The sequence below is a fragment of the Ochotona princeps genome, chromosome 1 (genome assembly GCF_030435755.1).
Source record: "Ochotona princeps isolate mOchPri1 chromosome 1, mOchPri1.hap1, whole genome shotgun sequence".
NCBI classification, from domain to species: Eukaryota; Metazoa; Chordata; class Mammalia; order Lagomorpha; family Ochotonidae; genus Ochotona; species Ochotona princeps.
Genome location: NC_080832.1, coordinates 136894239 through 136919719, shown reverse-complemented (window position 1 = coordinate 136919719; position 25481 = coordinate 136894239).

Genomic DNA, 25481 nt, shown 5'->3' with positions numbered 1-25481 from the left:
ACTGGAAGAGCTGTGCTGCTGCTTCAGACAGTTGCCATTCACCAGCACACTCCCTTCCCTAGGTGTCATATCCACTTTCAGACATATGTGCTGCCAGAGCACTTGGTTTCCATGGCAGCGGGAAATGGCTTGGGCACTGAACTTGTCTTTGGCCGTGGAGTTTTGAGCGCCTTGAGTGAGGAGCTCCATGTTCATTTTGTGTGGGTGCTCAAGCTGCTTGATTCCATCCCACTGGGCTCAATGGGCATGGGACCGGAAGTGACCCAACAGGGTTTCCTAGATAGCTGCCAGGACAGCTGATGGTATGTGAAGTTCATGAGGCAGGTGGAGTTGTTTTGGCAGTGGAAGAGCTGTGCTGCTGCTTCGGGCAGTTGCCATTCACCAGCACAATCTCTTCCCTAGGTGTCATATCCACTTTCAGACATATGTGCTGCCAGAGCACTTGGTTTCCATGGCAGCGGGAAATGGCTTGGGCACTGAACTTGTCTTTGGCTGTGGAGTTTTGAGCGCCTTGAGTGAGGAGCTCCATGTTAGTTTTGCGTGGGTGTTGAAGCTGCTTGATTCCATCCCACTGGGCTCAATGGGCATGGGACCGGAAGTGACCCAACAGGGTTTCCAAGATAGCTGTCAGGTCAGCTGATGGTATGTGAAGTTCATGAGGCAGGTGGAGTTGTTTTGGCAGTGGAAGAGCTGTGCTGCTGCTTCGGGCAGTTGCCATTCACCACCACACTCCCTTCCTTAGGTATCATATCCACTTTCAGACATATGTGCTGCCAGAGCACTTGGTTTCCATGGCAGCGGGAAATGGCTTGGGCACTGAAGTTGTCTTTGGCCGTGGAGTTTTGAACGCCTTGAGTGAGGAGCTCCATGTTAGATCTGTGTGGGTGCTGAAGCTGCTTGATTCCATCCCACTGGGCTCAATGGGCATGGGACCGGAAGTGAGCCAACAGGGTTTCCTAGATAGCTGCCAGGACAGCTGATGGTATGTGAAGTTCATGAGGCAGGTGGAGTTGTTTTGGCACTGGAAGAGCTGTGCTGCTGCTTCAGACAGTTGCCATTCACCAACACACTCCCTTCCCTAGGTGTCATATCCACTTTCAGACATATGTGCTGCCAGAGCACTTGGTTTCCATGGCAGCGGGAAATGGCTTGGGCACTGAACTTGTCTTGGGCTGTGGAGTTTTGAGCGCCTTGAGTGAGGAGCTCCATGTTCGTTTTGTGTGGGTGCTGAAGCTGCTTGATTCCATCCCACTGGGCTCAATGGGCATGGGACCGGAAGTGACCCAACAGGGTTTCCTAGATAGCTGCCAGGACAGCTGATGGTATGTGAAGTTCATGAGGCAGGTGGAGTTGTTTTGGCAGTGGAAGAGCTGTGCTGCTGCTTCGGGCAGTTGCCATTCACCAGCACACTCCCTTCCCTAGGTGTCATATCCACTTTCAGACATATGTGCTGCCAGAGCACTTGGTTTCCATGGCAGTGGGAAATGGCTTGGGCACTGAACTTGTCTTGGGCTGTGGAGTTTTGAGCGCCTTGAGTGAGGAGCTCCATGTTCGTTTTGTGTGGGTGCTGAAGCTGCTTGATTCCATCCCACTGGGCTCAATGGGCATGGGACCGGAAGTGAACCAACAGGGTTTCCTAGATAGGTGCCAGGACAGCTGATGGTATGTGAAGTTCATGAGGCAGGTGGAGTTGTTTTGGCAGTGGAAGAGCTGTGCTGCTGCTTCGGGCAGGTGCCATTCACCAGCACACTCCCTTCCCTAGGTGTCATATCCACTTTCAGACATATGTGCTGCCAGAGCACTTGGTTTCCATGGCAGTGGGAAATGGCTTGGGCACTGAACTTGTCTTTGGCCGTGGAGTTTTGAGCGCCTTGAGTGAGGATTTCCATGTTAGATTTGTGTGGGTGCTCAAGCTGCTTGATTCCATCCCACTGGGCTCAATGGGCATGGGACCGGAAGTGACCCAACAGGGTTTCCAAGATAGCTGCCAAGACAGCTGATGGTATGTGAAGTTCATGAGGCAGGTGGAGTTCTTTTGGCACTGGAAGAGCTGTGCTGCTGCTTCGGGCAGTTGCCATTCACCAGCACACTCCCTTCCCTAGGTGTCATATCCACTTTCAGACATATGTGCTGCCAGAGCACTTGGTTTCCATGGCAGCGGGAAATGGCTTGGGCACTGAACTTGTCTTTGGCTGTGACGTTTTGAGCGCCTTGAGTGAGGAGCTCCATGTTCGTTTTGTGTGGGTGCTGAAGCTGCTTGATTCCATCCCACTGGGCTCAATGGGCATGGGACCGGAAGTGACCCAACAGGGTTTCCTAGATAGCTGCCAGGACAGCTGATGGTATGTGAAGATCATGAGGCAGGTGGAGTTGTTTTGGCAGTGGAAGAGCTGTGCTGCTGCTTCGGGCAGTTGCCATTCACCACCACACTCCCTTCCCTAGGTGTCATATCCACTTTCAGACATATGTGGTGCCAGAGCACTTGGTTTCCATGGCAGCGGGAAATGGCTTGGGCACTGAACTTGTCTTTGGCTGTGGAGTTTTGAGCGCCTTGAGTGAGGAGCTCCATGTTCGTTTTGTGTGGGTGCTGAAGCTGCTTGATTCCATCCCACTGGGCTCCATGGGCATGGGACCGGAAGTGACCCAACAGGGTTTCCTAGATAGCTGCCAGGACAGCTGATGGTATGTGAAGTTCATGAGGCTGGTGGAGTTGTTTTGGCAGTGGAAGAGCTGTGCTGCTGCTTCAGGCAGTTGCCATTCACCAACATACTCCCTTCCCTAGGTGTCATATCCACTTTCAGACATATGTGCTGCCAGAGCACTTGGTTTCCATGGCAGCGGGAAATGGCTTGGGCACTGAACTTGTCTTTGGCTGTGGAGTTTTGAGCACCTTCAGTGAGGAGTTCCATGTTCTTTCTGTGTGGGTGCTGAAGCTGCTTGATTCCATCCCACTGGGCTCAATGGGCATGGGACCGGAAGTGACCCAACAGGGTTTCCTAGATAGCTGCCAGGACAGCTGATGGTATGTGAAGTTCATAAGGCAGGTGGAGTTGTTTTGGCACTGGAAGAGCTGTGCTGCTGCTTCGGGCAGTTGCCATTCACCAGCACACTCCCTTCCCTAGGTGTCATATCCACTTTCAGACATATGTGCTGCCAGAGCACTTGGTTTCCATGGCAGCGGGAAATGGCTTGGGCACTGAACTTGTCTTTGGCTGTGGAGTTTGAGCGCCTTGAGTGAGGAGCTCCATGTTAGATCTGTGTGGGTGCTGAAGCTGCTTGATTCCATCCCACTGGGCTCAATGGGCATGGGACCGGAGTGACCCAACAGCGTTTCCTAGATAGGTGCCAAGACAGCTGATGGTATGTGAAGTTCATGAGGCAGGTGGAGCTGTTTTGGCAGTGGAAGAGCTGTACTGCTGCTTCGGGCAGTTGCCACTCACCAGCACACTCCCTTCCCTAGGTGTCATATCCACTTTCAGACATATGTGCTGCCAGAGCACTTGGTTTCCATGGCAGCGGGAAATGGCTTGGGCACTGAACTTGTCTTTGGCTGTGGAGCCTTTTTTTTTTTTTAAAGATTTATTCATTTTATTACAGCCAGATATACACAGAGGAGGAGAGACAGAGAGGAAGATCTTCCCTCCGATGATTAACTCCGCAAGTGAGCCGCAACAGGCCGGTGCGCGCCCATCCGATGCCGGGAACCAGGAACGTTTCCGGGTCTCCCACGCGGGTGCAGGGTCCCAAAGCTTTGGGCCATCCTCGACTGCTTTCCCAGACCACAAGCAGAGAGCTGGATGGGAAGTGGAGCTGCTAGGGATTAGAAATGGCGCCCATATGGGATCCCGGGCTTTCAAGGCGAGGACTTTAGCCGCTAGGCCACGCCGCCGGGCGCGGGTGTGGAGCTTTGAGCGCCTTGAGTGAGGAGCTCCATGTTAGTTTTGCGTGGGTGCTGAAGCTGCTTGATTCCATCCCACTGGGCTCCATGGGCATGGGACCGGAAGTGACCCAACAGGGTTTTCTAGATAGCTTCCAGGACAGCTGATGGTATGTGAAGTTCATGAGGCAGGTGGAGCTGTTTTGGCAGTGGAAGAGCTGTGCTGCTGCTTCGGGCAGTTGCCATTCACCACCACACTCCCTTCCCTAGGTGTCATATCCACTTTCAGACATATGTGCTGCCAGAGCACTTGGTTTCCATGGCAGCGGGAAATGGCTTGGGCACTGAACTTGTCTTTGGCTGTGGAGCTTTGAGCACCTTGAGTGAGGAGCTCCATGTTCGTTTTGTGTGGGTGCTGAAGCTGCTTGATTCCATCCCACTGGGCTCAATGGGCATGGGACCGGAAGTGACCCAACAGGGTTTCCTAGATAGCTGCCAGGACAGCTGATGGTATGTGAAGTTCATGAGGCAGGTGGAGTTGTTTTGGCACTGGAAGGGCTGTGCTGCTGCTTCGGGCAGGTGCCATTCACCAGCACACTCCCTTCCCTAGGTGTCATATCCACTTTCAGACATATGTGCTGCCAGAGCACTTGGTTTCCATGGCAACAGGTAATGGCTTGGGCACTGAACGTGTCTTTGGCTGTGGAGATTTTTGGGCCTTGAGTTAGGAGCTCCATGTTCTTTTTGTGTGGGTGCTGAAGCTGCTTGATTCCATCCCACTGGGCTCAATGGGCATGGGACCGGAAGTGACCCAACAGGGTTTCCTAGATAGCTGCCAGGACAGCTGATGGTATGTGAAGTTCATGCGCTAGGTGGAGTTGTTTTGGCACTGGAAGAGCTGTGCTCCTTTTTCGGGCAGTTGCCATTCACCAGCACACTCCCTTCCCTAGGTGTCATATCCACTTTCAGACATATGTGCTGCCAGAGCACTTGGTTTCCATGGCAGCGGGAAATGGCTTGGGCACTGAACTTGTCTTTGGCTGTGGACTTTTTAGCGCCTTGAGTGAGGAGCTCCATGTTAGATCTGTGTGGGTGCTGAAGCTGCTTGATTCCATCCCACTGGGCTCAATGGGCATGGGACCGGAAGTGACCCAACAGGGTTTCCTAGATAGCTGCCAGGACAGCTGATTGTATGTGAAGTTCATGAGGCAGGTGGAGTTGTTTTGGCACTGACAGTGGAAGAGCTGTGCTGCTGCTTCGGGCAGTTGCCATTCACCAGCACACTCCCTTCCCTAGGTGTCATATCCACTTTCAGACATATGTGCTGCCAGAGCACTTGGTTTCCATGGCAGCGGGAAATGGCTTGGGCACTGAACTTGTCTTTGGCTGTGGAGTTTTGAGCGCCTTGAGTGAGGAGCTCCATGTTAGATTTGTGTGGGTGCTGAAGCTGCTTGATTCCATCCCACTGGGCTCAATGGGCATGGGACTGGAAGTGACCCAACAGGGTTTCCTAGATAGGTTCCAGGACAGCTGATGGTATGTGAAGTTCATGAGGCAGGTGGAGTTGTTTTGGCACTGAAAGAGCTGTGCTGCTGCTTCGGGCAGTTGCCATTCACCAGCACACTCCCTTCCCTAGGTGTCATATCCACTTTCAGACATATGTGTTGCCAGAGCACTTGGTTTCCATGGAAGCAGGAAATGGCTTGGGCACTGAACTTGTCTTTGGCTGTGGAGTTTTGAGCGCCTTGAGTGAGGAGCTCCATGTTCGTTTTGTGTGGGTGCTGAAGCTGCTTGATTCCATCCCACTGGGCTCAATGGGCATGGGACCGGAAGTGACCCAACAGGGTTTCCTAGATAGCTGCCAGGACAGCTGATGGTATGTGAAGTTCATGAGGCAGGTGGAGTTGTTTTGGCAGTGGAAGAGCTGTGCTGCTGCTTCGGGCAGTTGCCATTCACCAGCACACTCAATTCCCAGGTGTCATATCCACTTTCAGACATATGTGCTGCCAGAGCACTTGGTTTCCATGGCAGCGGGAAATGGCTTGGGCACTCAACTTGTCTTTGGCTGTGAAGTTTGGAGCGCCTTGAGTGAGGAGCTCCATGTTCGTTTTGTGTGGGTGCTGAAGCTGCTTGATTCCATCCCACTGGGCTCAATGGGCATGGGACTGGAAGTGACCCAACAGGGTTTCCTAGATAGCTGCCAGGACAGCTGATTGTATGTGAAGTTCATGAGGCAGGTGGAGTTGTTTTGGCACTGGCAGTGGAAGAGCTGTGCTGCTGCTTCGGGCAGTTGCCATTCACCAGCACACTCCCTTCCCTAGGTGTCATATCCACTTTCAGACATATGTGCTGCCAGAGCACTTGGTTTCCATGGCAGCGGGAAATGGCTTGGGCACTGAACTTGTCTTTGGCTGTGGAGTTTTGAGCGCCTTGAGTGAGGAGCTCCATGTTAGATTTGTGTGGGTGCTGAAGCTGCTTGATTCCATCCCACTGGGCTCAATGGGCATGGGACTGGAAGTGACCCAACAGGGTTTCCTAGATAGGTTCCAGGACAGCTGATGGTATGTGAAGTTCATGAGGCAGGTGGAGTTGTTTTGGCACTGGAAGAGCTGTGCTGCTGCTTCGGGCAGTTGCCATTCACCAGCACACTCCCTTCCCTAGGTGTCATATCCACTTTCAGACATATGTGTTGCCAGAGCACTTGGTTTCCATGGCAGTGGGAAATGGCTTGGGCACTGAACTTGTCTTTGATGTGGAGTTTTGAGCGCCTTGAGTGAGGAGTTCCATGTTCGTTTTGTGTGGGTGCTGAAGCTGCTTGATTCCATCCCACTGCGCTCAATGGGCATGGGACCGGAAGTGACCCAACAGGTTTTCCTAGATAGCTGCCAGAACAGCTGATGGTATGTGAAGTTCATGAGGCAGGTGGAGTTGTTTTGGCAGTGGAAGAGCTGTGCTGCTGCTTCGGGCAGTTGCCATTCACCAGCACACTCTCTTCCCTAGGTGTCATATCCACTTTCAGACATATGTGCTGCCAGAGCACTTGGTTTCCATGGCAGCGGGAAATGGCTTGGGCACTCAACTTGTCTTTGGCCGTGGAGTTTTGAGCGCCTTGAGTGAGGAGCTCCATGTTCGTTTTGTGTGGGTGCTGAAGCTGCTTGATTCCATCCCACTGGGCTCAATGGGCATGGGACCGGAAGTGACCCAACAGGGTTTCCTAGATAGCTGCCAGGACAGCTGATGGTATGTGAAGTTCATGATTCAGGTGGAGTTGTTTTGGCAGTGGAAGAGCTGTGCTGCAGCTTCGGGCAGTTGCCATTCACCAGCACACTCCTTTCCCTAGGTGTCTATCCACTTTCAGACATATGTGCTGCCAGAGCACTTGATTTCCATGGCAGCGTGAAATGACTTGGGCACTGAAATTGTCTTTGGCTGTGGAGTTTTGAGCGCCTTGAGTGAGGAGCTCCATGTTCGTTTTGTGTGGGTGTTGAAGCTGCTTGATTCCATCCCACTGGGCTCCATGGGCATGGGACCGGAAGTGAGCCAACAGGGTTTCCTAGATAGCTGCCAGGACAGCTGATGGTATGTGAAGTTCATGAGGCAGATGGAGTAGTTTTGGCACTGGAAGAGCTGTGCTGCTGCTTCGGGCAGTTGCCATTCACCAGCACACTCAATTCCCAGGTGTCATATCCACTTTCAGACATATGTGCTGCCAGAGCACTTGGTTTCCATGGCAGCGGGAAATGGCTTGGGCACTCAACTTGTCTTTGGCTGTGAAGTTTGGAGCGCCTTGAGTGAGGAGCTCCATGTTCGTTTTGTGTGGGTGCTGAAGCTGCTTGATTCCATCCCACTGGGCTCAATGGGCATGGGACCGGAAGTGACCCAACAGGTTTTCCTAGATAGCTGCCAGGACAGCTGATGGTATGTGAAGTTCATGAGGCAGGTGGAGTTGTTTTGGCAGTGGAAGAGCTGTGCTGCTGCTTCGGGCAGTTGCCATTCACCAGCACACTCTCTTCCCTAGGTGTCATATCCACTTTCAGACATATGTGCTGCCAGAGCACTTGGTTTCCATGGCAGCGGGAAATGGCTTGGGCACTCAACTTGTCTTTGGCCGTGGAGTTTTGAGCGCCTTGAGTGAGGAGCTCCATGTTCGTTTTGTGTGGGTGCTGAAGCTGCTTGATTCCATCCCACTGGGCTCAATGGGCATGGGACCGGAAGTGACCCAACAGGGTTTCCTAGATAGCTGCCAGGACAGCTGATGGTATGTGAAGTTCATGATTCAGGTGGAGTTGTTTTGGCAGTGGAAGAGCTGTGCTGCAGCTTCGGGCAGTTGCCATTCACCAGCACACTCCCTTCCTAAATGTCATATCCATTTTCAGACATATGTGCTGCCAGAGCACTTGATTTCCATGGCAGCGTGAAATGACTTGGGCACTGAAATTGTCTTTGGCTGTGGAGTTTTGAGCGCCTTGAGTGAGGAGCTCCATGTTCGTTTTGTGTGGGTGTTGAAGCTGCTTGATTCCATCCCACTGGGCTCCATGGGCATGGGACCGGAAGTGAGCCAACAGGGTTTCCTAGATAGCTGCCAGGACAGCTGATGGTATGTGAAGTTCATGAGGCAGATGGAGTAGTTTTGGCACTGGAAGAGCTGTGCTGCTGCTTCGGGCAGTTGCCATTCACCAGCACACTCAATTCCCAGGTGTCATATCCACTTTCAGACATATGTGCTGCCAGAGCACTTGGTTTCCATGGCAGCGGGAAATGGCTTGGGCACTCAACTTGTCTTTGGCTGTGGAGTTTGGAGCGCCTTGAGTGAGGAGCTCCATGTTCGTTTTGTGTGGGTGCTGAAGCTGCTTGATTCCATCCCACTGGGCTCAATGGGCATGGGACTGGAAGTGACCCAACAGGGTTTCCTAGATAGCTGCCAGGACAGCTGATTGTATGTGAAGTTCATGAGGCAGGTGGAGTTGTTTTGGCACTGGCAGTGGAAGAGCTGTGCTGCTGCTTCGGGCAGTTGCCATTCACCAGCACACTCAATTCCCAGGTGTCATATCCACTTTCAGACATATGTGCTGCCAGAGCACATGGTTTCCATGGCAGCGGGAAATGGCTTGGGCACTCAACTTGTCTTTGGCTGTGAAGTTTGGAGCGCCTTGAGTGAGGAGCTCCATGTTCGTTTTGTGTGGGTGCTGAAGCTGCTTGATTCCATCCCACTGGGCTCAATGGGCATGGGACTGGAAGTGACCCAACAGGGTTTCCTAGATAGCTGCCAGGACAGCTGATGGTATGTGAAGTTCATGAGGCAGGTGGAGTTGTTTTGGCACTGGAAGAGCTGTGCTGCTGCTTCGGGCAGTTGCCATTCACCAGCACACTCCCTTCCCTAGGTGTCATATCCACTTTCAGACATATGTGCTGCCAGAGCACTTGGTTTCCATGGCAGCGGGAAATGGCTTGGGCACTGAACTTGTCTTTGGCTGTGGAGTTTTGAGCGCCTTGAGTGAGGAGCTCCATGTTAGATTTGTGTGGGTGCTGAAGCTGCTTGATTCCATCCCACTGGGCTCAATGGGCATGGGACTGGAAGTGACCCAACAGGGTTTCCTAGATAGCTGCCAGGACAGCTGATGGTATGTGAAGTTCATGAGGCAGGTGGAGTTGTTTTGGCACTGGAAGAGCTGTGCTGCTGCTTCGGGCAGTTGCCATTCACCAGCACACTCCCTTCCCTAGGTGTCATATCCACTTTCAGACATATGTGTTGCCAGAGCACTTGGTTTCCATGGCAGTGGGAAATGGCTTGGGCACTGAACTTGTCTTTGATGTGGAGTTTTGAGCGCCTTGAGTGAGGAGCTCCATGTTCGTTTTGTGTGGGTGCTGAAGCTGCTTGATTCCATCCCACTGGGCTCAATGGGCATGGGACCGGAAGTGACCCAACAGGTTTTCCTACATAGCTGCCAGGACAGCTGATGGTATGTGAAGTTCATGAGGCAGGTGGAGTTGTTTTGGCAGTGGAAGAGCTGTGCTGCTGCTTCGGGCAGTTGCCATTCACCAGCACACTCTCTTCCCTAGGTGTCATATCCACTTTCAGACATATGTGCTGCCAGAGCACTTGGTTTCCATGGCAGCGGGAAATGGCTTGGGCACTCAACTTGTCTTTGGCCGTGGAGTTTTGAGCGCCTTGAGTGAGGAGCTCCATGTTCGTTTTGTGTGGGTGCTGAAGCTGCTTGATTCCATCCCACTGGGCTCAATGGGCATGGGACCGGAAGTGACCCAACAGGGTTTCCTAGATAGCTGCCAGGACAGCTGATGGTATGTGAAGTTCATGAGGCAGGTGGAGTTGTTTTGGCAGTGGAACAGCTGTGCTGCAGCTTCGGGCAGTTGCCATTCACCAGCACACTCCCTTCCTAAATGTCATATCCACTTTCAGACATATGTGCTGCCAGAGCACTTGATTTCCATGGCAGCGTGAAATGACTTGGGCACTGAAATTGTCTTTGGCTGTGGAGTTTTGAGCGCCTTGAGTGAGGAGCTCCATGTTCGTTTTGTGTGGGTGTTGAAGCTGCTTGATTCCATCCCACTGGGCTCCATGGGCATGGGACCGGAAGTGAATCAACAGGGTTTCCTAGATAGCTGCCAGGACAGCTGATGGTATGTGAAGTTCATGAGGCAGGTGGAGTTTTTTTCGTAGTGGAAGAGCTATGCGGCTGCTTCGGGCAGTTGCCATTCACCAACACACTCCCTTCCCTAGGTGTCATATCCACTTTCAGACATATGTGCTGCCAGAGCTCTTAGTTTCCATGGCAGCGGGAAATGGCTTGGGCACTGAACTTCTCTTTGGCTGTGGAGTTTTGAGCGCCTTGAGTGAGGAGCTCCATGTTCGTTTTGTGTGGGTGCTGAAGCTGCTTGATTCCATCCCACTGGGCTCAATGGGCATGGGACCGGAAGTCACCCAACAGGGTTTCCTAGATAGCTGCCAGGACAGCTGATGGTATGTGAAGTTCATGAGGCAGATGGAGTAGTTTTGGCACTGTAATAGCTGTGCTGCTGCTTCGGGCAGTTGCCATTCACCAACACACTCCCTTCCCTAGGTGTCATATCCACTTTCAGACATATGTGCTGCCAGAGCACTTGGTTTCCATGGCAGCGGGAAATGGCTTGGGCACTGAACTTGTCTTTGGCCGTGACGTTTTGAGCGCCTTGAGTGAGGAGCTCCATGTTAGATCTCTGTGGGTGCTCAAGCTGCTTGATTCCATCCCACTGGGCTCAATGGGCATGGGACCGGAAGTGACCCAACAGGGTTTCCTAGATAGCTGCCAGGACAGCTGATGGTATGTGAAGATCATGAGGCAGGTGGAGTTGTTTTGGCAGTGGAAGAGCTGTGCTGCTGCTTCAGGCAGTTGCCATTCACCAACACACTCCCTTCCCTAGGTGTCATATCCACTTTCAGACATATGTGCTGCCAGAGCACTTGGTTTCCATGGCAGCGGGAAATGGCTTGGGCACTGAACTTGTCTTTGGCTGTGGAGTTTTGAGCGCCTTGAGTGAGGAGCTCCATGTTCGTTTTGTGTGGGTGCTGAAGCTGCTTGATTCCATCCCACTGGGCTCCATGGGCATGGGATCGGAAGTGACCCAACAGGGTTTTCTAGATAGCTTCCAGGACAGCTGATGGTATGTGAAGTTCATGAGGCAGGTGGAGTTGTTTTGGCAGTGGAAGAGCTGTGCTGCTGCTTCAGGCAGTTGCCATTCACCAACACACTCCCTTCCCTAGGTGTCATATCCACTTTCAGACATATGTGCTGCCAGAGCACTTGGTTTCCATGGCAGCGGGAAATGGCTTGGGCACTGAACTTGTCTTTGGCTGTGGAGTTTTGAGCGCCTTGAGTGAGGAGTTCCATGTTCTTTCTGTGTGGGTGCTGAAGCTGCTTGATTGCATCCCACTGGGCTCAATGGGCATGGGACCGGAAGTGAGCCAACAGGGTTTCCTAGATAGCTGCCAGGACAGCTGATGGTATGTGAAGTTCATGAGGCAGGTGGAGTTGTTTTGGCAGTGGAAGAGCTGTGCTGCTGCTTCGGGCAGTTGCCATTCACCAGCACACTCCCTTCCCTAGGTGTCATATCCACTTTCAGACATATGTGCTGCCAGAGCACTTGGTTTCCATGGCAGCGGGAAATGGCTTGGGCACTGAACTTGTCTTTGGCTGTGGAGTTTGAGCGCCTTGAGTGAGGAGCTCTATGTTAGATCTGTGTGGGTGCTGAAGCTGCTTGATTCCATCCCACTGGGCTCAATGGGCATGGGACCGGAAGTGACCCAACAGGGTTTCCTAGATAGGTGCTAAGACAGCTGATGGTATGTGAAGTTCATGAGGCAGTTGGAGCTGTTTTGGCAGTGGAAGAGCTGTACTGCTGCTTCGGGCAGTTGCCACTCACCAGCACACTCCCTTCCGTAGGTGTCATATCCACTTTCAGACATATGTGCTGCCAGAGCACTTGGTTTCCATGGCAGCGGGAAATGGCTTGGGCACTGAACTTGTCTTTGGCTGTGGAGCCTTTTTTTTTTTAAAAAAGATTTATTCATTTTATTACAGCCAGATATACACAGAGGAGGAGAGACAGAGAGGAAGATCTTCCCTCCGATGATTAACTCCGCAAGTGAGCCGCAACAGGCCGGTGCGCGCCCATCCGATGCCGGGAACCAGGAACGTTTCCGGGTCTCCCACGCGGGTGCAGGGTCCCAAAACTTTGGGCCATCCTCGACTGCTTTCCCAGACCACAAGCAGAGAGCTGGATGGGAAGTGGAGCTGCTAGGGATTAGAAATGGCGCCCATATGGGTTCCCGGGCTTTCAAGGCGAGGACTTTAGCCGCTAGGCCACGCCGCCGGGCGCGGGTGTGGAGCTTTGAGCGCCTTGAGTGAGGAGCTCCATGTTAGTTTTGCGTGGGTGCTGAAGCTGCTTGATTCCATCCCACTGGGCTCAATGGGCATGGGACCGTAAGTGACCCAACAGGGTTTTCTAGATAGCTTCCAGGACAGCTGATGGTATGTGAAGTTCATGAGGCAGGTGGAGCTGTTTTGGCAGTGGAAGAGCTGTGCTGCTGCTTCGGGCAGTTGCCATTCAGCAGCACACTCCCTTCCCTAGGTGTCATATCCACTTTCAGACATATGTGCTGCCAGAGCACTTGGTTTCCATGGCAGCGGGAAATGGCTTGGGCACTGAACTTGTCTTTGGCTGTGGAGCTTTGAGCACCTTGAGTGAGGAGCTCCATGTTCGTTTTGTGTGGGTGCTGAAGCTGCTTGATTCCATCCCACTGGGCTCAATGGGCATGGGACCGGAAGTGACCCAACAGGGTTTCCTAGATAGCTGCCAGGACAGCTGATGGTATGTGAAGTTCATGAGGCAGGTGGAGTTGTTTTGGCACTGGAAGAGCTGTGCTGCTGCTTCAGGCAGTTGCCATTCACCAACACACTCCCTTCCCTAGGTGTCATATCCACTTTCAGACATATGTGCTGCCAGAGCACTTGGTTTCCATGGCAGCGGGAAATGGCTTGGGCACTGAACTTGTCTTTGGCTGTGGAGTTTTGAGCGCCTTGAGTGAGGAGTTCCATGTTCTTTCTGTGTGGGTGCTGAAGCTGCTTGATTGCATCCCACTGGGCTCAATGGGCATGGGACCGGAAGTGACCCAACAGGGTTTCCTAGATAGCTGCCAGGACAGCTGATGGTATGTGAAGTTCATGAGGCAGGTGGAGTTGTTTTGGCAGTGGAAGAGCTGTGCTGCTGCTTCGGGCAGTTGCCATTTACCAGCACACTCCCTTCCCTAGGTGTCATATCCACTTTCAGACATATGTGCTGCCAGAGCACTTGGTTTCCATGGCAGCGGGAAATGGCTTGGGCACTGAACTTGTCTTTGGCTGTGGAGTTTGAGCGCCTTGAGTGAGGAGCTCCATGTTAGATCTGTGTGGGTGCTGAAGCTGCTTGATTCCATCCCACTGGGCTCCATGGGCATGGGACCGGAAGTGACCCAACAGGGTTTCCTAGATAGGTGCCAAGACAGCTGATGGTATGTGAAGTTCATGAGGCAGGTGGAGCTGTTTTGGCAGTGGAAGAGCTGTACTGCTGCTTCGGGCAGTTGCCACTCACCAGCACACTCCCTTCCCTAGGTGTCATATCCACTTTCAGACATATGTGCTGCCAGAGCACTTGGTTTCCATGGCAGCGGGAAATGGCTTGGGCACTGACTTGTCTTTGGCTGTGGAGCCTTTTTTTTTTTTAAAAAGATTTATTCATTTTATTACAACCAGATATACACAGAGGAGGAGAGACAGAGAGGAAGATCTTCCCTCCGATGATTAACTCCGCAAGTGAGCCGCAACAGGCCGGTGCGCGCCCATCCGATGCCGGGAACCAGGAACGTTTCCGGGTCTCCCACGCGGCTGCAGGGTCCCAAAGCTTTGGACCATCCTCGACTGCTTTCCCAGACCACAAGCAGAGAGCTGGATGGGAAGTGGAGCTGCTAGGGATTAGAAATGGCGCCCATATGTAATCCCGGGCTTTCAAGGGGAGGACTTTAGCCGCTAGGCCACGCCGCCGGGCGCGGGTGTGGAGCTTTGAGCGCCTTGAGTGAGGAGCTCCATGTTCGTTTTGTGTGGGTGCTGAAGCTGCTTGATTCCATCCCACTGGGCTCAATGGGCATGGGACTGGAAGTGACCCAACAGGGTTTCCTAGATAGCTGCCAGGACAGCTGATTGTATGTGAAGTTCATGAGACAGGTGGAGTTGTTTTGGCACTGGCAGTGGAAGAGCTGTGCTGCTGCTTTGGGCAGTTGCCATTCACCAGCACACTCCCTTCCCTAGGTGTCATATCCACTTTCAGACATATGTGCTGCCAGAGCACTTGGTTTCCATGGCAGCGGGAAATCGCTTGGGCACTGAACTTGTCTTTGGCTGTGGAGTTTTGAGCGCCTTGAGTGAGGAGCTCCATGTTAGATTTGTGTGGGTGCTGAAGCTGCTTGATTCCATCCCACTGGGCTCAATGGGCATGGGACTGGAAGTGACCCAACAGGGTTTCCTAGATAGGTTCCAGGACAGCTGATGGTATGTGAAGTTCATGAGGCAGGTGGAGTTGTTTTGGCAGTGGAAGAGCTGTGCTGCTGCTTCGGGCAGTTGCCATTCACCAGCACACTCCCTTCCCTAGGTGTCATATCCACTTTCAGACATATGTGTTGCCAGAGCACTTGGTTTCCATGGCAGCAGGAAATGGCTTGGGCACTGAACTTGTCTTTGATGTGGAGTTTTGAGCGCCTTGAGTGAGGAGCTCCATGTTCGTTTTGTGTGGGTGCTGAAGCTGCTTGATTCCATCCCACTGGGCTCAATGGGCATGGGACCGGAAGTGACCCAACAGGGTTTCCTAGATAGCTGCCAGGACAGCTGATGGTATGTGAAGTTCATGAGGCAGGTGGAGTTGTTTTGGCATTGGAAGAGCTGTGCTGCAGCTTCGGGCAGTTGCCATTCACCAGCACACTCCCTTCCCTAGGTGTCATATCCATTTTCAGACATATGTGCTGCCAGAGCACTTGATTTCCATGGCAGCGGGAAATGACTTGGGCACTGAACTTGTCTTTGGCTGTGGAGTTTTGAGCGCCTTGAGTGAGGAGCTCCATGTTCGTTTTGTGTGGGTGTTGAAGCTGCTTGATTCCATCCCACTGGGCTCAATGGGCATGGGACCGGAAGTGAGCCAACAGGGTTTCCTAGATAGCTGCCAGGACAGCTGATGGTATGTGAAGTTCATGAGGCAGGTGGAGTTTTTTTCGTAGTGGAAGAGCTATGCGGCTGCTTCGGGCAGTTGCCATTCACCAGCACACTCCCTTCCCTAGGTGTCATATCCACTTTCAGACATATGTGCTGCCAGAGCTCTTAGTTTCCATGGCAGCGGGAAATGGCTTGGGCACTGAACTTCTCTTTGGCTGTGGAGTTTTGAGCGCCTTGAGTGAGGAGCTCCATGTTTGATTTGTGTGGGTGCTCAAGCTGCTTGATTCCATCCCACTGGGCTCAATGGGCATGGGACTGGAAGTGACCCAACAGGGTTTCCAAATAGGAGCCAGGACAGCTGATGGTATGTGAAGTTCATGAGGCAGGTGGAGTTGTTTTGGCAGTGGAAGAGCTGTGCTGCTGCTTCGGGCAGTTGCCATTCACCAGCACACTCCCTTCCCTAGGTGTCATATCCACTTTCAGACATATGTGCTGCCAGAGCACTTGCTTCCATGGCAGCGGGAAATGGCTTGGGCACTGAACTTGTCTTTGGCTGTGGAGTTTTGAGCGCCTTGAGTGAGGAGCTCCATGTTAGATTTGTATGGGTGCTCAAGCTGCTTGATTCCATCCCACTGGGCTCAATGGGCATGGGACCGGAAGTGACCCAACAGGGTTTCCTAGATAGCTGCCAGGACAGCTGATGGTATGTGAAGTTCATGAGGCAGGTGGAGTTGTTTTGGCAGTGGAAGAGCTGTGCTGCTGCTTCGGGCAGTTGCCATTCACCAGCACACTCCCTTCCCTAGGTGTCATATCCACTTTCAGACATATGTGCTGCCAGAGCACTTGGTTTCCATGGCAGTGGGAAACGGCTTGGGCACTGAACTTGTCTTTGGCCGTCGAGTTTTGAGCGCCTTGAGTGAGGAGCTCCATGTTAGTTTTGCGTGGGTGCTGAAGCTGCTTGATTCCATCCCCCTGGGCTCAATGGGCATGGGACCGGAAGTGACCCAACAGGGTTTCCTAGATAGCTGCCAGGACAGCTGATGGTATGTGAAGTTCATGAGGCAGGTGGAGTTGTTTTGGCACTGGAAGAGCTGTGCTGCTGCTTCGGGCAGTTGCCATTCACCAGCACACTCCCTTCCCTAGGTGTCATATCCACTTTCAGACATATGTGCTGCCAGAGCACTTGGTTTCCATGGCAGCGGGAAATGGCTTGGGCACTGAACTTGTCTTTGGCTGTGGAGTTTTGAGCGCCTTGAGTGAGGAGCTCCATGTTCGTTTTGTGTGGGTGCTGAAGCTGCTTGATTCCATCCCACTGGGCTCAATGGGCATGGGACCGGAAGTGACCCAACAGGGTTTCCTAGATAGGTGCCAGAACAGCTGATGGTATGTGAAGTTCATGAGGCAGGTGGAGTTGTTTTGGCAGTGGAAGAGCTGTGCTGCTGCTTCGGGCAGTTGCCATTCACCAGCACACTCCCTTCCCTAGGTGTCATATCCACTTTCAGACATATGTGCTGCCAGAGCACTTGGTTTCCATGGCAGCGGGAAATGGCTTGGGCACTGAACTTGTCTTTGGCTGTGGAGTTTTGAGCGCCTTGAGTGAGGAGCTCCATGTTCGTTTTGTGTGGGTGCTGAAGCTGCTTGATTCCATCCCACTGGGCTCAATGGGCATGGGACCGGAAGTGACCCAACAGGGTTTCCTAGATAGCTGCCAGGACAGCTGATGGTATGTGAAGTTCATGATGCAGGTGGAGTTGTTTTGGCACTGGAAGAGCTGTGCTGCTGCTTCGGGCAGTTGCCATTCACCAGCACACTCCCTTCCCTAGGTGTCATATCCACTTTCAGACATATGTGCTGCCAGAGCACTTGGTTTCCATGGCAGCGGGAAATGGCTTGGGCACTGAACTTGTCTTTGGCCGTGACGTTTTGAGCGCCTTGAGTGAGGAGCTCCATGTTAGATCTCTGTGGGTGCTCAAGCTGCTTGATTCCTTCCCACTGGGCTCAATGGGCATGGGACCGGAAGTGACCCAACAGGGTTTCCTAGATAGCTGCCAGGACAGCTGATGGTATGTGAAGTTCATGAGGCAGGTGGAGTTGTTTTGGCACTGGAAGAGCTGTGCTGCTGCTTCGGGCAGTTGCCATTCGCCAGCACACTCCCTTCCCTAGGTGTCATATCCACTTTCAGACATATGTGCTGCCAGAGCACTTGGTTTCCATGGCAGCGGGAAATGGCTTGGGCACTGAACTTGTCTTTGGCCGTGGAGTTTTGAGCGCCTTGAGTGAGGAGCTCCATGTTCGTTTTGTGTGGGTGCTGAAGCTGATTGATTCCATCCCACTGGGCTCAATAGGCATGGGACCAGAAGTGACCCAACAGGGTTTCCTAGATAGCTGCCAGGACAGCTGATGGTATGTGAAGTTCATGCGCTAGGTGGAGTTGTTTTGGCACTGGAAGAGCTGTGCTCCTTTTTCGGGCAGTTGCCATTCACCGGCACACTCCCTTCCCTAGGTGTCATATCCACTTTCAGACATATGTGCTGCCAGAGCACTTGGTTTCCATGGCAGCGGGAAATGGCTTGGGCATTCAACTTGTCTTTGGCTGTGAAGTTTTGAGCGCCTTGAGTGAGGAGCTCCATGTTAGTTTTGTGTGGGTGCTGAAGCTGCTTGATTCCATCCCACTGGGCTCAATGGGCATGGGACCGGAAGTGACCCAACAGGGTTTCCTAGATAGCTGCCAGGACAGCTGATGGTATGTGAAGTTCATGAGGCAGGTGGAGTTGTTTTGGCACTGGCAGTGGAAGAGCTGTGCTGCTGCTTCGGGCAGTTGCCATTCACCAGCACACTCCCTTCCCTAGGTGTCATATCCACTTTCAGACATATGTGTTGCCAGAGCACTTGGTTTCCATGGCAGCAGGAAATGGCTTGGGCACTGAACTTGTCTTTGGCTGTGGAGTTTTGAGCGCCTTGAGTGAGGAGCTCCATGTTCGTTTTGTGTGGGTGCTGAAGCTGCTTGATTCCATCCCACTGGGCTCAATGGGCATGGGACCGGAAGTGACCCAACAGGGTTTCCTAGATAGCTGCCAGGACAGCTGATGGTATGTGAAGTTCATGAGGCAGGTGGAGTTGTTTTGGCAGTGGAAGAGCTGTGCTGCTGCTTCGGGCAGTTGCCATTCACCAGCACACTCAATTCCCAGGTGTCATATCCACTTTCAGACATATGTGGTGCCAGAGCACTTGGTTTCCATGGCAGCGGGAAATGGCTTGGGCACTCAACTTGTCTTTGACTGTCGAGTTTTGAGCGCCTTGAGTGAGGAGCTCCATGTTCGTTTTGTGTGGGTGCGCAAGCTGCTTGATTCCATCCCACTGGGCTCAATGGGCATGGGACCGGAAGTGACCCAACAGGGTTTCCTAGATAGCTGCCAGGACAGCTGATGGTATGTGAAGTTCATGAGGCAGGTGGAGTTGTTTTGGCAGTGGAAGAGCTGTGCTGCAGCTTCGGGCAGTTGCCATTCACCAGCACACTCCCTTCCTAGGTGTCATGTCCATTTTCAGACATATGTGCTGCCAGAGCACTTGATTTCCATGGCAGCGGGAAATGGCTTGGGCACTGAACTTGTCTTTGGCTGTGGAGTTTTGAGCGCCTTGAGTGAGGAGCTCCATGTTTGATTTGTGTGGGTGCTCAAGCTGCTTGATTCCATCCCACTGGGCTCAATGGGCATGGGACTGGAAGTGACCCAACAGGGTTTCCTAGATAGGAGCCAGGACAGCTGATGGTATGTGAAGTTCATGAGGCAGGTGGAGTTGTTTTGGCACTGGAAGAGCTGTGCTGCTGCTTCGGGCAGTTGCCATTCACCAGCACACTCCCTTCCCTAGGTGTCATATCCACTTTCAGACATATGTGCTGCCAGAGCACTTGGTTTCCATGGCAGCGGGAAATGGCTTGGGCACTGAACTTGTCTTTGGACATGACGTTTTGAGCGCCTTGAGTGAGGAGCTCCATGTTAGATTTATATGGGTGCTCAAGCTGCTTGATTCCATCCCACTGGGCTCAATGGGCATGGGACCGGAAGTGACCCAACAGGGTTTCCTAGATAGCTGCCAAGACAGCTGATTGTATGTGAAGGTCATGAGGCAGGTGGAGTTGTTTTGGCAGTGGAAGAGCTGTGCTGCTGTTTCGGGCAGTTGCCATTCATCAGCACACTCCCTTCCCTAGGTGTCATATCCACTTTCAGACATATGTGCTGCCAGAGCACTTGGTTTCCATGGCAGTGGGAAACGGCTTGGGCACTGAACTTGTCTTTGGCCGTCGAGTTTTGAGCGCCTTGAGTGAGGAGCTCCATGTTAGTTTTGCGTGGGTGCTGAAGCTGCTTGATTCCATCCCCCTGGGCTCAATGGGCATGGGACCGGAAGTGACCCAACAGGGTTTCCTAGATAGCTGCCAGGACAGCTGATGGTATGTGAAGTTCCTGAGGCAGGTGGAGTTGTTTTGGCACTGGAAGAGCTGTGCTGCTGCTTCGGGCAGTTGCCATTCACCAGCACACTCCCTTCCCTAGGTGTCATATCCACTTTCAGACATATGTGCTGCCAGAGCACTTGCTTCCATGGCAGTGGGAAATGGCTTGCGCACTGAACTTGTCTTTGGCTGTGGAGTTTTGAGCGCCTTGAGTGAGAAGCTCCATGTTCGTTTTGTGTGGGTGCTGAAGCTGCTTGATTCCATCCCACTGGGCTCAATGGGCATGGGACCGGAAGTGACCCAACAGGGTTTCCTAGATAGGTGCCAGAACAGCTGATGGTATGTGAAGTTCATGAGGCAGGTGGAGTTGTTTTGGCACTGGAAGAGCTGTGCTGCTGCTTCGGGCAGTTGCCATTCACCAGCACACTCCCTTCCCTAGGTGTCATATCCACTTTCAGACATATGTGCTGCCAGAGCACTTGGTTTCCATGGCAGCGGGAAATGGCTTGGGCACTGAACTTGTCTTTGGCTGTGGATTTTTGAGCGCCTTGAGTGAGGAGCTCCATGTTCGTTTTGTGTGGGTGCTGAAGCTGCTTGATTCCATCCCACTGGGCTCAATGGGCATGGGACCGGAAGTGACCCAACAGGGTTTCCTAGATAGCTGCCAGGACAGCTGATGGTATGTGAAGTTCATGAGGCAGGTGGAGTTGTTTTGGCACTGGAAGAGCTGTGCTGCTGCTTCGGGCAGTTGCCATTCACCAGCACACTCCCTTCCCTAGGTGTCATATCCACTTTCAGACATATGTGCTGCCAGAGCACTTGGTTTCCATGGCAGCGGGAAATGGCTTGGGCACTGAACTTGTCTTTGGCCGTGACGTTTTGAGCGCCTTGAGTGAGGAGCTCCATGTTAGATCTCTGTGGGTGCTCAAGCTGCTTGATTCCATCCCACTGGGCTCAATGGGCATGGGACCGGAAGTGAGCCAACAGGGTTTCCTAGATAGCTGCCAGGATAGCTGATGGTATGTGAAGTTCATGAGGCAGTTGGAGTTGTTTTGGCACTGGAAGAGCTGTGCTGCTGCTTCAGGCAGTTGCCATTCGCCAGCACACTCCCTTCCCTAGGTGTCATATCCACTTTCAGACATATGTGCTGCCAGAGCACTTGGTTTCCATGGCAGCGGGAAATGGCTTATGCACTGAACTTGTCTTTGGCTGTTGACGTTTTGAGCGCCTTGAGTGAGGAGCTCCATGTTAGATTTGTGTGGGTGCTGAAGCTGCTTGATTCCATCCCACTGGGCTCAATGGGCATGGGACCGGAAGTGACCCAACAGGGTTTCCTAGATAGCTGCCAAGACAGCTGATGGTATGTGAAGTTCATGAGGCAGGTAGAGTTGTTTTGGCAGTGGAAGAGCTGTGCTGCTGCTTCGGGCAGTTGCCATTCACCAGCACACTCCCTTCCCTAGGTGTCATATCCACTTTCAGACATATGTGCTGCCAGAGCACTTGGTTTCCATGGCAGCGGGAAATGGCTTGGGCACTGAACTTGTCTTCCGCCATGGAGTTTTGAGCGCCTTGAGTGAGGAGCTCCATGTTCGTTTTGTGTGGGTGCCTAAGCTGCTTGATTCCATCCCACTGGGCTCAATGGGCATGGGACCGGAAGTGACCCAACAGGGTTTCCTCGATAGCTGCCAGGACAGCTGATGGTATGTGAAGTTCATGAGGCAGGTGGAGTTGTTTTGGCAGTGGAAGAGCTGTGCTGCTGCTTCGGGCAGTTGCCATTGACCAGCACACTCCTTTCCCTAGGTGTCTATCCACTTTCAGACATATGTGCTGCCAGAGCACTTGGTTTCCATGGCAGCGGGAAATGGCTTGGGCACTGAACTTGTCTTTGGCCATGACGTTTTGAGCGCCTTGAGTGACGAGCTCCATGTTCGTTTTGTGTGGGTGCTGAAGCTGCTTGAATCCATCCCACTGGGCTCAATGGGTATGGGACTGGAAGTGACCCAACAGGGTTTCCTAGATAGCTGCCAGGACAGCTGATGGTATGTGAAGTTCATGAGGCAGGTGGAGTTGTTTTGGCACTGGCAGTGGAAGAGCTGTGCTGCTGCTTCGGGCAGTTGCCACTCACCAGCACACTCCCTTCCCTAGGTGTCATATCCACTTTCAGACATATGTGCTGCCAGAGCTCTTTTTTTCCATGGCAGCGGGAAATGGCTTGGGCACTGAACTTGTCTTTGACCATGGAGTTTTGAGCGCCTTGAGTGAGAAGCTCAATGTTCGTTTTGTGTGGGTGCTCAAGCTGCTTGATTCCACCCCACTGGGCTCAATGGGTATGGGACCGGAAGTGACCCAACAGCGTTTATTAGATAGCTGCCAGGACAGCTGATGGTATGTGAAGTTCATGAGGCAGGTGGAGTAGTTTTGGCAGTGGAAGAGCTGTGCTGCTGCTTCGGGCAGTTGCCATTCACCAGCACACTCCCTTCCCTAGGTGTCATATCCAATTTCAGACATATGTGCTGCCAGAGCACGTGGTTTCCATGGCAGCGGGAAATGGCTTGGGCACCGAACTTGTCTTTGGCTGTGGAGATTTTAGCGCCTTGAGTGAGGAGCTCCATGTTCGTTTTGTGTGGGTGCTGAAGCTGATTGATTCCATCCCTCTTCCCTCAATGGGCATGGGACTGGAAGTGACCCAACAGGGTTTCCTAGATAGCTGCCAGGACAGCTGATGGTATGTGAAGTTCATGATGCAGGTGGAGTTGTTTTGGCAGTGGAAGAGCTGTGCTGCTGCTTCGGGCAGTTGCCATTCACCACCACACTCCCTTCCCTAGGTGTCATATCCACTTTCAGACATATGTGCTGCCAGAGCACTTGGTTTCCATGGCAGCGGGAAATGGCTTGGGCACTGAACTTGTCTTTGGCTGTGGATTTTTGAGCGCCTTGAGTGAGGAGCTCCATGTTCGTTTTGTGTGGGTGTTCAAGCTGATTGATTCCATCCCACTGTGCTCAATGGGCATGGGACCGGAAGTGACCCAACAGGGTTTCCTAGATAGCTGCCAGGACAGCTGATGGTATGTGAAGTTCATGAGGCAGGTGGAGTTGTTTTTTCAGTGGAAGAGCTGTGCTGCTGCTTCGGGCAGTTGCCATTCACCACCACACTTCCTTCCCTAGGTGTCATATCCACTTTCAGACATATGTGCTGCCAGAGCACTTGGTTTCCTTGGCAGCGGGAAATGGCTTGGGCACTGAACTTGTCTTTGGCTGTGGAGGTTTGAGCGCCTTGAGTGAGGAGCTCCATGTTAGATTTGTGTGGGTGCTGAAGCTGCTTGATTCCATCCCACTGGGCTCAATGGGCATGGGACCGGAAGTCACCCAACAGGGTTTCCTAGATAGCTGCCAGGACAGCTGATGGTATGTCAAGTTCATGAGGCAGGTGGAGTTGTTTTGGCACTGGAAGAGCTATGCTGCTGCTTCAGACAGTTGCCATTCACCAGTACACTCCCTTCCCTAGGTGTCATATCCACTTTCAGACATATGTGCTGCCAGAGCTCTTATTTTCCATGGCAGCGGGAAATGGCTTGGGCACTGAACTTGTCTTTGGCCATGGAGTTTTGAGCGCCTTGAGTGAGGAGCTCTATGCTATATTTGTGTGGGTGCTGAAGCTGCTTGATTCCATCCCACTGCCCTCAACGATATGGGACCGGAAGTGACCCAACAACGTTTCCTAGCTAGCTGCCAGCACAGCTGATGTTATGTGAAATCCATGAGGCAGGTGGAGTTGTTTTGGCACTGGAAGAACTGTGCTGCTGCTGCGGGCAGTTGCCATTCACCAGCACACTCCCTTCCCTAGGTGTCATATCCACTTTCAGACATATGTGCTGCCAGAGCACTTGGTTTCCATGGCAGCGGGAAATGGCTTGCGCACTGAACTTGTCTTTGGCCGTGGAGTTTTGAGCGCCTTGAGTGAGAAGCTCCATGTTAGTTTTGTGTGGGTGCTCAAGCTGCTTGATTCCATCCCACTGGGCTCAATGGGCATGGGACCGGAAGTGACCCAACAGGGTTTCCTAGATAGCTGCCAGCACAGCTGATGGTATGTGAAGTTCATGAGGCAGGTGGAGTTGTTTTGGCACTGGAAGAGCTGTGCTGCTGCTTCGGGCAGTTGCCATTCACCAGCACACTCCCTTCCCTAGGTGTCATATCCACTTTCAGACATATGTGCTGCCAGAGCACTTGGTTTCCATGGCAGCGGGAAATGGCTTGGGCACTGAACTTGTCTTTGGCTGTGGAGTTTTGAGCGCCTTGAGTGAGAAGCTCAATGTTCGTTTTGTGTGGGTGCTCAAGCTGCTTGATTCCACCCCACTGGGCTCAATGGGTATGGGACCGGAAGTGACCCAACAGCGTTTATTAGATAGCTGCCAGCACAGCTGATGGTATGTGAAGTTCATGAGGCAGGTGGAGTTGTTTTGGCACTGGAAGAGCTGTGCTGCTGCTTCGGGCAGTTGCCATTCACCAGCACACTCCCTTCCCTAGGTGTCATATCCAATTTCAGACATATGTGCTGCCAGAGCACGTGGTTTCCATGGCAGCGGGAAATGGCTTGGGCACCGAACTTGTCTTTGGCTGTGGAGATTTTAGCGCCTTGAGTGAGGAGCTCCATGTTCGTTTTGTGTGGGTGCTGAAGCTGCTTGATTCCATCCCACTGGGCTCAATGGGCATGGGACCGGAAGTGACCCAACAGGGTTTCCTAGATAGCTGCCAGGACAGCTGATGGTATGTGAAGTTCATGAGGCAGATGGAGTTGTTTTGGCACTGGAAGAGCTGTGCTGCTGCTTCGGGCAGTTGCCATTCATCAGCACACTCCCTTCCCTAGGTGTCATATCCACTTTCAGACATATGTGCTGCCAGAGCACTTGGTTTCCATGGCAGCGGGAAATGGCTTGCGCACTGAACTTGTCTTTGGCTGTGGAGTTTTGAGCGCCTTGAGTGAGGAGCTCCATGTTAGTTTTGTGTGGGTGCTGAAGCTGCTTGATTCCATCCCACTGGGCTCATGTGCATGGGACCGGAAGTGAGCCAACAGGGTTTCCTAGATAGCTGCCAAGACAGCTGATGGTATGTGAAGTTCATGAGGCATTTGGAGTTGTTTTGGCAGTGGAAGAGCTGTGCTGCTGCTTCGGGCAGTTGCCATTCACCAGCACACTCCCTTCCCTAGGTGTCATATCCACTTTCAGACATATGTGCTGCCAGAGCTCTTGGTTTCCTTGGCAGCGGGAAATGGCTTGGGCACTGAACTTGTCTTTGGCTGTGGAGGTTTGAGCGCCTTGAGTGAGGAGCTCCATGTTAGATTTGTGTGGGTGCTGAAGCTGCTTGATTCCATCCCACTGGGCTCAATGGGCATGGGACCGGAAGTGACCCAACAGGGTTTCCTAGATAG